The sequence below is a fragment of the Tenrec ecaudatus genome, chromosome 2 (assembly GCF_050624435.1).
Source record: "Tenrec ecaudatus isolate mTenEca1 chromosome 2, mTenEca1.hap1, whole genome shotgun sequence".
Taxonomy (NCBI): domain Eukaryota; kingdom Metazoa; phylum Chordata; class Mammalia; order Afrosoricida; family Tenrecidae; genus Tenrec; species Tenrec ecaudatus.
In genome coordinates, this window is record NC_134531.1 from 282,431,438 (window position 1) to 282,446,823 (window position 15,386).

General features: G+C 37.3%; 1 pseudogene; it reads left to right on the forward strand.

The window, feature by feature from the left end:
• Nucleotides 1-242: 242 nt before the first annotated feature.
• On the forward strand, nucleotides 243-381 carry LOC142441871 (U2 spliceosomal RNA; annotated as a pseudogene).
• Nucleotides 382-15,386: the final 15,005 nt, after the last annotated feature.

The window sequence follows — 15,386 nt, forward strand, 5'->3', positions numbered from 1 at the left end:
CAGGAGAGTAATTCAATTGTTTGCCAGACGTTTTCAATGTCCTTCACATTCAATTGTCTCTAATTATTTGGTTACCCTCTTAATTTGAGGTCTCTTTCCAGAAGATATTTTACTTCTTTTGCATGTCTTCACTAGTTAGCACATCTCCTGTATGTATTTTTTGAACGCTAGATAAATGAAGAGGTCAGTGAATGGAGGGATGAGTAAATAAATAAATGAACTAATTTGAGCATAATATGATGATCGCTTCTCAGCCTTTTGGCTAAGATCAAGTATATTATCTAGCATACTATGAAAGGAAACTTAGAATCTTTTAAACATTTGTTTTTATTTAGGAAAATGCTAATAATAAGCAACTCCTGTTTCTTGGAAGGACCCTCCTCCTTAGTTACTTCCTGTATTCCACAATAACTTAACTCTTCCTCTTCCTGGTCACTGCTAGTATTGCCGCCTTGTGTCCAGTCAATTTTATGTGCGTGGGAACACTATGAGAGAAAAAAGTCTCAAATAAAACAGGAAGAAAAGGTAGTTAAGGGGGTGTGAATAAAAATTGATGCTCTGATTTAGCTTTAAAAAATAATAACTGTATTATTCGGACTGGATGGTGGCTGCAGCCCAGTGGACTCAGAGGTAATAATTGTGAGGATGGGGAAGGAGCCGGCAGTGCTTCATTCTGTTGTACTTAAGGTACCCAGGAGCCCATTCCTACCTGATGGCACCTAACAAGAAGAAGAAGAAGACAAACTAATCGCACAGGGGTGGAGGTTCCTGTCTAAAATACATTTCCCACCTTACTTTATATATGGAAGTAAAGGGGGAAAATCAGTGTCAAAGCAAAATTTTGCTGTAGCTAACTCTATGATAAGTTCTCTAATTAGAATAAGCAGAGTATCCAAGAACAATGATTTTTAAAATTGGCTTGCAATGAGTGCAGGTGATGAGGCAGCTGGCAGAGTTAATAACATAGCTTCTATAATTGCCAAAGACCTAGTTCCAAACAAAGTGGTAATGCCATCTTGGAACGAGATGAAGAGAAAATTAGGTAGAGGTGAGGGGGCAGATACATAAGAATGCAAAGAAATTATGGGAGTGAGTGGAGATTGTCTGAGTGAATGTGTGGGCAAGGAGCTGTCTCAGATTGGGGATTTGGAAAGAAGATGTGTGTGTTCTCATGTTTGCTTATTTTTTTGTGTTTTTCATGAGAAGGAGCGACAGATAGGTAGGAAGATTGTAAACACATAGAAACTTTACAAAGATATAATGTCTTAAACTGAGAAAAGGGTTCTGAGTACTGAAGCCAAACTTGTGTTTGGTTCAGAATGGTTTGAATTGGAAGAAGCATGTTTGGTGATATTTATCAACAAATTTAGAGATGAAAATAGGACTCAGTGTTTTGAATAAAGAACAAAGACCTAGGGAAAGAATAGTTGGTTACTGAAATAACTGACGACAAATATAAAGTGATGCAGCATAGCATGTATGTCATTAAAAGAAAACAGGAAATCATCTTTAATTTATAAAAATTCCCATGCAATAAACTCTGCAATACCTCCATTCTATCAGAAATAACTGCAATGTTGCTGTCACCTTGAATGTATTTTTAATGTTTCATTATATTCTGCTATCATGTTTTCCCAGGTAATATTCCTATAACCTTAATTTTATAGCGAAAGGGTATGTGATTTGTGGGGATATATAAAGAAAAAAAACTTAAGCTAGTATTATTTTCGATATAAGTATTTGCAAGTCATGAAAAACATACCTTTGTTAAGAAACAAAACCAAAAAAAAAAAAAGAACCATGGAAAACAGACAGTTGGTTTAACACTGGCTGGCCTTAGTGAAGTGTAATGGTAAAATCTGTTTATCTCTGATATTGTTTTTATCACAGAAACATTTTAATTATTAAACACACAAAATTACGGTTACCATCAATGAACACTTTGCTGCCCTTAGCCATGGATGCCAAGTGATTTTTCATGTTATAATGCCAAGATAATACAAGGAGTCAGAAGAATCTAATATGATCCCAGTATAATTTCAGTTTCAAGAGTAATATGGGTAAGGAATGATTTTCTTTTTTAAGAGAAGAGTCTGGATAATGAGGGTTTTATTCAATTATCTAATACAAATTTGAGATCTTCCTTAAAACTACAGATCAGAAGATTCTCCTGATATCTCTATTCATGGATGGACAAATGGTCATAGGCACACAGATGTGTATTGCTGATACCAATGGCCTCATCACTTCTAGTGTTTGTTGAGGGACCTGTTGACCAAAAACGTGCAATCCTATTTTTCTGTGTGAATTAGTTTATGATCATATTATGTCAGGAAGCCTAATGCTGATGCATTTTCCCTACATGTACCATTTCTCAGAAAGGAAGGGCATACCAAGGAGGGGGAATTGAAGGTCAAGTGAATTGTGCTTTTCTGAAAAGAAAGCTTTGTGCTAGTAGTGATACCTTAACACTTATTGGTCTGTTGACTTTTGAGAATGGTTATCAACAATTATTAGGCAAATTCCTGGAGGAAAATCAAAAGTGGAAAAGCAGAAACTTATCAAAACATGAGGGAAAATGGTCAGAGAAGACATCTTCTGATTGTGGCCTTCTGGTGACGTGGTCTCTTTCTGGACTGCATATTGCTGTGTTCTGCTGCTTTGCCAGGAGGCTTGATATAAAAACTGCTCATTCACTCATCTTTATTTACCTTTGATTTCTTTACACCTTCCCACAGCGCTGCCTGGCTAGCTGCAGGCCCTAAGTCCACTGCCATTTCTCCTTTGATTGCCATTTTGGATGACCTCCAGGGTCACCATGGAATCTGATTGATCAGTGACGGTCTATCAAGAGAAAGCACAGTCTGAATCTGTTCCTTTTCCTCCAAGTGCATGGTCATGGCTGGTGTCGTTCCAACATTGGACACTTAATATCTATTGACTCAATTGTGAGATATTACAATGTTACTATATTCTTTAGTTTTGAATTATCTTCTCATAAAAATTTTGCTCATTTCTTTAGTTCCCCAACCACATATAGCAAGAGATTTAAGCAACAGTAAGATGGTAACCATAATCATATCAGATCCCCAATTTTAAAACCTGAATTTCTTTTTCCCATAGACTCCGTTTTCTGATAAATTAAATAATTATTCATATTTAGAATGGTTCTCAGTGTAATAAAGTTAAACAAGGTTTACTCAAAAGAGTTTGGAATGTTTGTCGCAGTGACAGATGGCAAATCAAATGTTGTCAGCTACAGCAGCTACATATCTGAAACAGGAAACAGTTCTCGAGAACCAGTAGAGTCATTTCTTTGTCCTATTCAATTTGACTGGCAAAAGCAAGCTCAAATTCAAATGTAATGAATTTCTCAAGGAAATGAAAATTACACAGTATTAACTTAAATTCTTCACTTACATATGCTTGTTTGCTGACTTAGTTATTTAGATAGACTCCACCATCAATAAGGAAGTTGTTGGGTGGTGGAAAAAGGTAACACCCAGGGCTGCAAACAGAGGTTTTAATTAACCCAAAAGTTTTTGGAGTAAAGAACCGATGCTCTGTTTCTGAAAAGTTAACCTATGAAAACTGTAGGGTACAGTTGTTTTATGACTGACATGGCATTGTCCTGAGTAGAAATCGGCTCCCTATTAAATGGTAAGGTTACCATCACTAAGGTTGACAAATATTATCTCTCACTATTCAATTTCCAAATTCTTTCTCTAGCCTGTGGGAAATGTACATAGCGTGAGTTAGGGTGGAGTCTGGCTTTCTTGGATTCTCATTTTGAAATGCCCCAGGATGAGTCTCTGTGGAAATCCCCATGCACATTGAGAAGACTTCTTCATGAGAAGTAGAAAGCAGAGCTACCACATCATATTGATTTTCTTGGGTGCGAAGACGTTACTCACTTGATGGAACTACATCAAGTCTTTTTTATTACCAGTGCTTTAGACACAGTACTGGCAGAATATATATGTGTGTGTGTGTGTGTGTGTGTGTGTATGTGTGTGTGTGTGTGTGCGTGTGTGACCTTGGGCAGGACACTAGGACTTTCTAAACTCCACACTTTTCATCTGCTAGAGGAGAATGGATATCTTGACTTTGTAATTTCCACACTTGTTAGAAAATCAAATAGGTGATTTGCAAGAATGATCTTAGAAAGTAAGGAGCAATGGTAGAACTACAAAACCTTCATTCCAAATCTTCACAGTCAATCTAAGACAGATGTGGGCTTGAAGAGACATCAATTCCTATGTACAAGTCTTGTCCTACAGTTCATATCTCAGCTCCAAAAAGTTTATGACTTGGACAGCATGGACTAAGCGACAGCCTCTGATTGCCACATCTCATCGATGGAACTCCCTCACTGCCACCGTTAAAGCCTTTTGTGACAAAATACATTGGAAAGGATATTTGGCAATAGTCTGTCCCCTATGTCCCCCATTAGGCTTGCTTCCTAATCTCAAGCATATTTTTCCCCACAAAAGTGAAATATTTGCACTTAGTTGAGAAAACACCAATGAATTCCACAGCAGGAATACCATTTTTGGAACTCCATTCCTGAAAGCCATCAGGGCCAAATCTTTGAGAGTCTGACACAGCCCCCTTAAGTGGAAGCTGAACAGCCTACTGTTGTGATGCTACCTTATGCATGCTGCAAACACCAGTCTGATTTAGGCAATGAAAAATCTACCCTCTGTGATGTGGATGTATGTATCCCTTAAATACAGGATGCCATGGTTGTTAGTAGTCTTGAGTCAGAAAGGCTTCAAGATCTGAGTAAAGTATTTTATATACATTATTAAAGGGAATCCGTCATATCTGACTATCCTCCAGAGTGGACATACAATTGGTCACAAGTACTTTTGAATGACTAAAAGGCATTTTGTATGTTTCCTCTCCATTCTTTGCCTCTCCTTATCTGAACCGTTGACATTTCCTTCATGAAACTGACCTCCTTCCTCTTTCCAGTGAATCCTTCCTCCTGGTTTTCAGCCTGGAAACTTCCAGCCTGGTTTTCACTCTGCTACCAGAGTTATATCCAAAGGCATAAATCTTTACTTAATCATTTTTTGTGACTGCTCCACTGCTTCCCTAAGCCTTCTGGATTATATCCAAACTCATTAGTATGTATTCAAAAGGCCTGCAAGTCTCAACTGTGGCCCTGAGACCATCTGCCTGATGTAGCCTGCGAAGTTTGCAAAAAATGAGTATTTCAGGACCCCATTGTAGAATGCTGAATTAGAATTAATTTTAGTGACATCTACCAAATTTTCACTTTGACCAATAGCCCCAAGTGGTTTTTATGTATAGTAAAGTAAGAAATACTAAAGTAGAGCATTCTAAAAAAAATCCCTAGGGACTAAGAAAGCAACTGGGTCTGTTATTTCCAACTACTCTCTTACATTTTTCCAACTACTCTCTTATATTTTTCAGGCATGATTATGTGCTCACTAAATAGTTGCTTAATTAAAAAATAAAAAATTACAAACCAAAAATTAACTGAAGGGGAAAGTAAAAGGATGTTTGCTCACAAGAAATGGCAAGGGAAATCTTTATGTTACAGAAATTTATTGCTGTGGGTTATTGTCATTTCTATTTATATATGTAAAACTTCACTAAAGACGAATGTGCTTTATTAATTTAACTGTATACCTCAATATGAATAAAGAAATGACCTTGTAAATATATGAATACATAACAAACAAGTAGAAAAACAGACATAGCATATTTGTTTATTTCCTTCCTGTAACTAAAGTATGGCTTCCCTCCATTTTTTCTTACTTTGGTTGAAAATTTTCCAACGACTTAGTTTCAGCTTGCCAATTTGTAGAAAGGCTCTTTTCTTCTCATAACCTCCCATGTGTCTATCCAAAAATCAAAAACTCTCCAAGTTCAATTTTTTTTCTATAGAGGACCTTAAATGGATCGCATGTTTGCTAGTCTCAGTGACTAAGGTTCTCATTACTTATAATTCTCATTCTCAACTACTATCTGATCTCAGTCTAATTTTCCTGTTTAGTCTTCAGATTTCAGCACAAGGCCCATAGTAACTAATATTTAAATTAACCCTTAGATATTATTCTTGAATTTTGTGTTTTCTCCCATAATCTTTTTGCTTCTCAAAATAGCCTTACCATGCATATATTTCGTAAAGGTCTATGAAGTTCAGATAAAATGCCAACTATTCTTTGAAGCATAACTATTCTCTATCTAGAAAGAAGTTCTCACTCTTGAATGAGCTTTGTGTGGTTGGTACCAATTTGCAAGAAGCATGGATCCTGCAAGGAACAGGGGATAATGCTGCAGATGTCAGGTGAATCTTAGCTGAAAGCAGAGAAGACCAGAAAGATGCTTACTTGATTTTTTCATTGACTTTACTAAGGCATTCGACAGTGTGGAAAATAACAAACTAAAGATATCCTTAAGAACAATGAGAATTTCAGAAAACTTCATTGCACTTATGTGGAACTGATATACAGATCAACAGAAAATTATGAGAACAGAACAAGGAAATACCGTATAGTTTTGAATCAGGAAAGATATGCATAAGAGTTGTATCCGCTCACCATACATAGCCAATTCATATGCTGAGAAAATCAACAAAGAACTTGGATTATATAAAGAAGAATGAAGTAATAAGATTGGAAGAAGGCTTTTTAATAATCTGTAATATTCAGATGACACAACCTGTCTTGCTGAAAGTTAGCAGGACTTGGAATACCTGCTGATGGAAATCAAAGATTGCATCATTCAATAAGGATTGCAACTCAATGTAAAAAAGACCAAAATTCTCAAATCTGAACTATTAGAGAATATCGTGTTAAGTGGAGAAAAAATTGAAGTCGTCAAGGACCTTGTCTTGCTTGGGTCCATAATCAATGCTCATAGAAGCAGCAATCAAGAGATCAAAAGGTACATTGCATTGACTAGATCTTCTGGACAAGGACCCTTTAGCGTATGGAGAACTGAGGATGTTACTTTGAGGACTAAGGTGTGCCTGACTCAAGCCATGGTATTTTTAATAGCCTTAAATGCATATGAAAATTTGATGTTAAATACAGACCAGAGAAGAATTTGTGCACTTGAACTGTGATGCTGGAGAAGGATATTGAAAATACCAAGAATTGCTGAAAGGACAAACAGATTCATCTTAGAAGTATGGCTAGAGTAGTCCTTAGAGGCAAGTACGGTGTATTATATATTTTGGACATGTGCCAAGACCTAGTATTTGAAAACCAGAATGAAGAATTTCATTAACTGAAAGAACTTAAAAATAATCAAGCATTGAGTTGCAATATTCTATGGGAAAATATTGAATGTTGCAGGACACATCAAAAGAAGGTGAAAAAAGTACACACAGTCATTGTACCAAAGAAACTCAAACTAGTTGACATTCCACCATTTCAGGAGGCAGCACAGTAGCAAGAACCAATGGTGCTGAAGAAAGAAGTCCACATGGCACTGAAAGCTTTAGCCAAAAACAAGGCTCCAGGAATTGATGGAATACCATTTGAAATGTTTCAACAAGCCCATGAAACACTTATTCGTCTATGCCAGTGCAATTGGAAGATAGAGCTTTGGCCAACTGACTGGAAGATAACCATGTTTGTACCCATTCCAAGGAAAGGTAATACAGCAGAATGCTCAAGTTATAGAACAAGATCATTAATACCACATGCAAGTTAAGTTTTGCTGAAGATCATTCAACAATGGTTCTTCACAGTGCACAAACAGAAAGCTACCAGAGGTTCGGGCTGGATTCAGAAGCAGTTGTGGCACAGGGAGTATCATTGCTGCTGCCAGGTGGATTTTGGCTGAAAGTAAATAAAATATAAGAAATATATTTCCCTGTGTTTCATTGACTATGCCAAGACATTTGACTGCAGGGAGCATATCAAACTACTGATAACTGAGAAGAATGGGAATTCCAGAGCACTTCATTGTGCTTACATGGAACCTGTAAGTGAATCAAGAAGCAGTTGTGTGAACAGATAATGAAACAAATTTTAAAAGTTGTGTTTCAGGTTTGTATCTGCTCACTTATTCAATTCACTTATTCAAATTTTAGGCTTAACAAACCATCAAAGAAGCTGGTTTATACAAAAACGAGAGTGGCATCAGGACTTGAGGAAGGTTTATTAGCAACCTGTGATATCTAGGTGGTACAATTTGCTTCTTGAAACTGAGAAGGTCTGGAAGCATTGTTGATTAAAATCAAGGATTGTGGCCTTCAGTAAGGATTACAGCTCAATAATCTAAAGAAAAACAAATCTGCACAACTGGACCAATCGTCAACATCGTGAACATGGAGAAAAGATTCAAGTGGTCAAGAATGGTTCTTGAAGGCAGGTATCTATTCTCAGATCATGCAAAAGAAGGAGGTAGAGCTACTGTCCAGTGATCATATATCTCCCATTCTATTTGTACATCTCAAAAATCACTCTGATAGAGATCTCATATGATTTGGCATCAGAGGGTCAAGATGGTAGGAAAGGAAGAAGACTATTCAGTTGCTTCCACAGAGCATTGTGCTAAGATCACTCTAAAGCAACAGACAAACCTACAAAAGTAATAAGTGAACCTTACTGGAATATCAAGCCAAGACGGGGGAGGGGACATGTATGCCACAGGGAAGGCAACTACTTTTCTCTTGGTAAACAGGGCTCAATCTCCCTTGGTGGAAAAATGCTTAATAATTCTCTTCTAGAAACCAAGGGGAGAATATGTCAGGTCCTATGTTCTTAATTGGATGCTTCTGACCTAGTTATTACCCAGCTCTTGATGATCCAGGCTGTGGGATTCAGACTACTGGGTCTTTAAACTATGTCCTTAAAGGTATACAACACTGTATTGATGAATTGATGTGGAAACCCCAAGATGTGAATTTTCCTTTACCTCAAACTAACCTGTAGCCTTTGGATTTAAGGCTGAGGCTTCAAAGGAGGATCAGCAGATGACTCTTATCACAAAGCTATGCCATTTATCATCATTGCACTTTGGTTTGGATTACTTGCCATGAGGGTTCCTAATGGACAGTGGCCCATGAATATCAAGCATGTACTATCTTAATATTTTAAGTCCTCCTTGATTTATTATTACACATATTAATCTGGTAGACATAAGTCTGTCTTTGTGAATGACTGCTATTGAAAGCTTTTCAACGCCTTCATTATTTTTGTAAAAAGTGTCTAGTCACAGAGAGTTTAATTTGTACAATCAACAAGTCATGTAGTGTGGAGGTTTGTAGCCCTCCTAATATTTCCTTTTATCAAAAAGGTTTCAAATTCTATACCATTGCCTAAATTAATGTCACTATGATTAGAATTACCCTATATCCCAGGGATATGATATATAATGTCCCTCCCTTAAAATAATAATGATATCACTAAATTGAAACAAAGACATATATACACACCATAGATACATGATTGGATTCTATCTAAAAACAATTAGTTCTTATGTATAATTATGATTTATTCTATTCCTATGAAGAAATCCCTGAAGATATGGGTTGTATAAAATATGTGCTGAAGTAACCAGATGATGCCTGGTGATCAAAACTGATGAATTTTTGAATCACAGTAAAGTGTAGTCAGGGTACAATGTCATACTTATCACTTGATGTCCCTTTGTATCATTTTAAAGTTGTTTTCGTTCAAGAGAGAGAGTAAGCTGAAGGACTGAATGAGAATGTAAAGAGCCAAATTCTCTATGCCCATAATTATGGGGCTGTGGGGGAGGCCCTCCCAGTTATGAGATAAAAATGACTCTTATTACACCTTCTCATGAATGAAAATTGTCCCAACTATAGCTCTCCATAAAGGTGATACCAGAAAAGATGCCCCATACCTGCATCTGGAAGTTCACAATATGCTTGAAGATTATCTATGTAGCAATCATATTCTATTACCCTTCCCATCCTCAAGAGCAGTTAAGTCCCTTCTGACGTCTTCTGATACAAATCATAGGTTTTTCCCTTGGGGAGGGCTCAAGAACCCATAAGGTTAGGCCACTGACATTCTATTACCTACTTATCATATTACCCATTCCCTCTCTTAAGTGTTCTCTATCGTACATAAATGTATTTTGAAAGATTTGTTAACCTTATGATTATATATGCCCATTAGCTCTCTTTGTCCTGACATCAGAAGGAGCCCCTGTGGCCCTCTTTGTCTGACTATCTTTTTGTCCATGATTTCAAAATCACTCCTACGGACCCATTCGGCTGTTGGGGGCCCCAACCCTGACAGGAGGGGAAAGATATATGAATTGAGGTTCAGATGAATCTCCTGTGACCGTAGACCTGGGATGTCAATAGCCTTGCTATCCTGCAGAGTACACATTATTTCAGAAACAATTCGATTAAAATTTAACACCTTATGAATGGATACCCCATGTGATACATTTTGAATATGTTTCAGTTTTTAATATTTTCAGTTTTGTTTTTGGTTGAAATTTTCTGTTTGTGATTGTTTTGGTACTACTGTTGTTTTTGTTGTGTTTGTATAGTTTTCTGTATATGAAATTTGTCATGGGTGCATTTATAAAGAGAATAACTAGACTGATGGTACTTGGTAGTATGGCAGGGAGGCTGGGGGGAGATAAGAAGCTAATAACAGTGAACTCAACAAAGGACTGTCTAAAATTGATTGTGTTGATGACTACACAACTCTGTACTATGATTGAACTATTTAATTGCGTGATATGTGAATCATATGTTAATAAAATTGTTTTTAAAAATCAGAATTTTGTCTTCGTTGGATCCACAATCATGTTCATGGATGTAGCAGTCAAGAGATTAATCAATACCTTGCAGTGGAGAAGGTACAAGATCTCTTTAAAGTGTAAAAAGCAAGGATGTTGCTTGGGAGTCTACGGTGCACGTGACTCAAGTCATGGTATTTTCAATTGCTTCAAAGTTGGATATTGAATAAGGAAGACCAAAGAAGAATGTATGGACTTGAATGATGTTGCTCTCGTTGTTAGGTACCATTGAGTAGTGATTAGGTGCCATTGCATAGTGCCATCCTTAGCGATCCTCAGCACAACAGAGTGAAACACTACACGATCCTGAGCCATCCTCACGATTGCTCCCACATTTGCTCCCATTATTGCAACCCCTACGTCAATCCATTTCATTGAAGACCTTCCTATTTTCACTGCTGCTCAACTTCGGCAAGCATGAAGTCTTCTCCAGGGACGGGGCTTTCCTTACATGTCCAAAATAGGTAACACAAAGTCTTGTCATCCTTGCCTCTACGGAGCATTGTAACCTTATGTCTTCCAAGACAGATCACTTGTCCTCTTAGCAGTCCATGGCATGTTCAATATTATCTGCCAGCAACATAATTCAAATAGATAAATTCTAATGAGGTCCTTTTTAGTCAATGTCCAACTTTCACATGCATATAAGGCAATGAAAAATAGCATGGCTGGGGCCAGGCCATTGCAATTCTCAAAGTAACATGCTTGCTTTTCAACGCCATAAAGAGGTCTTGTTTAGCAGATTTACCCAACTGAAAGCATCTTTTGATCTCTTGACTGCTTTTTCCATGATCATTGATTATGGATACAAACTAGACTAATTCCTGGACAACTTCAGATGCTTCTCCATTTATCATGATGTTACCTGTGGGACCATTGTGAGGATTTTGGTCTTCTCTACATTGAGTTGTCATTCAAACGTGGCTGCAAGCTATAATCTTCATGAGCAATTGCTTGAAGTCCTGCTCACATTCAACAGAAAGGTTACATGATCTATAGGCCAAAGGTTGTTAATAAGACTTCATCAAATGCTGATGCTACATTCTTCTTAATGTAAGCTAACTTCTCTGATGATTTGCTCAGCATACATATTGAATAAGTATGGTGAGAGGGTAAATTCTGTGCATACCTTTCCTGTTTTTCAACCATGCAGTATGACCTTGTTGTGTCTGATCTGTGTACAAATTCTACATGAGCACCAGGAAGGCTTCTGGAATTCTCAAACTTTCAAGGTTATCTGGAATCCTCATTTTACTCAAGGTTATTCTTCATTTATTAATTGCACATATTCGAATGCCTTTTCTTAGTGAGCAAAACACAAGTAACCATCTTTCTGGTGTTCTCTGCTTCAAAACAGACATAAATACTGATATCCCTGTTCCTCATCCACTTCTAAATCCAGCCTGTCAGTTCCCTGGTCAACATACTGTTACAACCGTTGGTGGATGATCTTCAGTAACATTTTACTACATGTTTTATCAATATTATTCTATCATTTGAGCCTCTATAATTTGGGTCATCTTTCTTTGGAATGACTACACGTATAGATCTCTTCCAATCAGGTGGCCAACTAACTTCTTCCAAATTTCCTGGCATAGACCAGTGAGTGCTTTAAGTCCTTCTTCGCCTTTTTGTTACACTTTAGCTGGTATCCCATCACATTCTGCAGCCTAAAATGGTGGGATGTCAACTATTCTTGTGTGTGTGTGTGTGTGTGTGTGTGTGTGTGTGTGTGTGTGTGTGATTGTGTGCACATGCGCAGTGAATCTGTATATTCTTTCCAACTTTTTTTTGATACTTCTAGTATCATTCGATAGTTTGCACAAGAATAGCTCAGTATTTCAACTCGAGGGTGTTGAACTTTTTCTTAAGTTCTTTCAGCTTAAGGTATGCTGAGCTTTTCTCCCTTTCTGGTGTTCTAACTCTAGGGCTTTGCATATTTTATTATAATAAACTGGCAGGCAAGTGGTGGGATTATAGAAGTACTGAGGAATTTTTAAAGTACCATCAATTTCTAAAAGAACAGACAAATCAATCTGGGAAGAAGTACAGCTAGAATGCTCTTCGTAAGCAATAATGGCAAAAAGTTATCTTATAAACTTTGGACATGTATATTTATACACATAGATGTATATGTATGTGTGTGAACTTCCGGGTGTTTTTCCCCTCTTTTTTTAAGGGTGCCAACCTCCCACTTACTTGGCAGACTCTAACTTACTTTGTTCTAACACCCTGATAAGTAGTTTATGGAGGATTGAGTTACACATAAACAGATTTCTGCTGTACAGAACAAGAACATTAATGAGATCATTAATCCCAAAGAGTTGTTTATCACTTTCGAGGCTTTTCCATTTGTAAAGCTCATAAGGTTAGATATGTATAATGGTTAAAAAAGTAGCATGAGACATAATCATGATTGGTTACATTTTAAATATAGAATATAAGTAAACTATAAAAACACATTTCATATATAGTGTGTATGTAAGGCCAGAAGAGACATAACCATGACTTGATATCTTTCTGCCTATAAATAATAGTCATGCTTGTTTTAGTACCTGAGAATAGTTCATATAGGATGGAAAGACTAGAGGTAGTATAGATGAAGTGTGCTAAGAGAGAGTGGCATTCCATCCCAGCTAGAATATAAAGGCCTCATAGAATCTAAATAGTCTCTGCATTCTGAAATGCAGAAAGGATGGCTGTAGGAATAAAAAAATATACACTTTAAAGTCAAAATTATCTTGGGCCCACTATAGAAAGGAACCAAGACCTTTTAAAATTTAATGATGAAGAAACAATTATTAAAATAGATAACATATTTTATCAAACCCATAGAATATATATAAATTCCAATAGGTACATGAAAGGTACTCAACCTTTTCCTTTTTAAAAAAAATCATTTTATTGGGGGCTCATACAACTCTTATCAAAATCCATACATCTACCCATTGTGTCAAGCACTTTTGTATATTTGTTGTCATCATTCTCAAAACATTTGCTTTCTACTTGAGCCCTTGGTATCAGCTCCTCATTTTCTTCTTCCTCCCTGCTTCCCCTTCCCCCAAGAGCCCTTGATAATTTATAAATTACCATTATTTTGTCAGATCTTACACCATCCGACCTCTCCCTTCACCCACTCCTCTGCTATCTGTCCCCCAGGGAGGAGAGTATATGTAATCTATTCCACCTTTCTCCTTCACCTTCCCTCCACCCTCCTGGTGTCACCACTCTCACTACTGATCCTGAGGGGTTGATCTGTGCTAGATTCCCTGTATTTCCAGTTCCTATCTGTACCAGTGCACATCTTCAGGTCCAGCTGGATTTGTAAGGTAGAATTTGGATCACGATACCGGGGGTTGGGGGAGGAAGAATTCAAGAACTAGAGGAAAGTTGTACATTTAATCTTTGCTACACTGCACCTTGACTGGCTCATTTCCTCCCTGTGTCCATTCTGCAAGGGGGTGTCCAATTTCCCACAGATGGGCCCTGGGTTCCCACTCCACACACTCCCTCCTTCACAATGCTATGATTTATTATTATTATTTTTTTAATCTCTGATGCCTGATCCCTGATCCCTTCCATGCCATGTGATCTCACAGGCTGATGTGCTTATTCCATGAGAGCTTTGTTGTTTCTGTTAGATGGCCACTTGTTTATCTTCCAGCCTATAGGACCCCAAATTCTATATCCTTTGACAGCCGGCACCATCAGCTTTCTTCACCGCATTTGCTTAGGCATCTGCTTTGTCTTCAGGAATCATGTCTGGGTAGGCTGGTGTGCTTCTTCCATGTGGGTTTTGTTTTTTTCTTACCTAGGTGGCCACTTATTTACCTTCAAGCCTTTAAGACCTCAGATGCTATATCTTTTGGTAGCTGGGCACCATCAGCTTTACTCACCACATTTGCTTGTGCACATGTTATTTTCAATGATCGTGCCAGAAAGGTGAGCATCTCAGACTGCACTTGTGTTGAGGGAGTACTTGAGTAGGGGTTCACTATCCATATCTTTCCTTAATACTCAGCCTATAAATATATGCACATAAATCAATTTCCCTCTCGTCACATATAAATATACAAAATATTAGGGAAAACACACAAATTAAACCACACTAAGATACTCCATATTCATCATAATGGCTAAAACTAAAAATGCTAATCATACCAAGTGCTGATGAGAATGTAAAAAATGGAATCCTTGTACAATGTTGGTGGGTATGTAGAATAACACAATCATTTGGAAAGGTCAACAGTTTGTTATAAAATAATCATAAGTTAGTGGGGCAGGGGGAAAAAGAAAAAGAGGAAAGAAGAAATAAAATATATGTAAATATAAGTGTATTTATTTATATATGTGAATATATAAGCAAATGCAACAAGGGAACAAATGGACTCTGGGCCTCTGCTTAAATCTTACTTCAGTACCAGAAGGTTTTGTTCTAATAATGTGGCATTATATGATACTCACCATCCTGACATGATCCTTGAAGATGAATGGATGCATATTCAAATGTGCAAAGAAAGCTGATGGTGTCCTGCTATTAAAAGATATAGCATTTTGGGGACTTAAGGGCTTGTAGTTAAACAAGCAGCCATCTAGCATGGAAGCAACAAAAC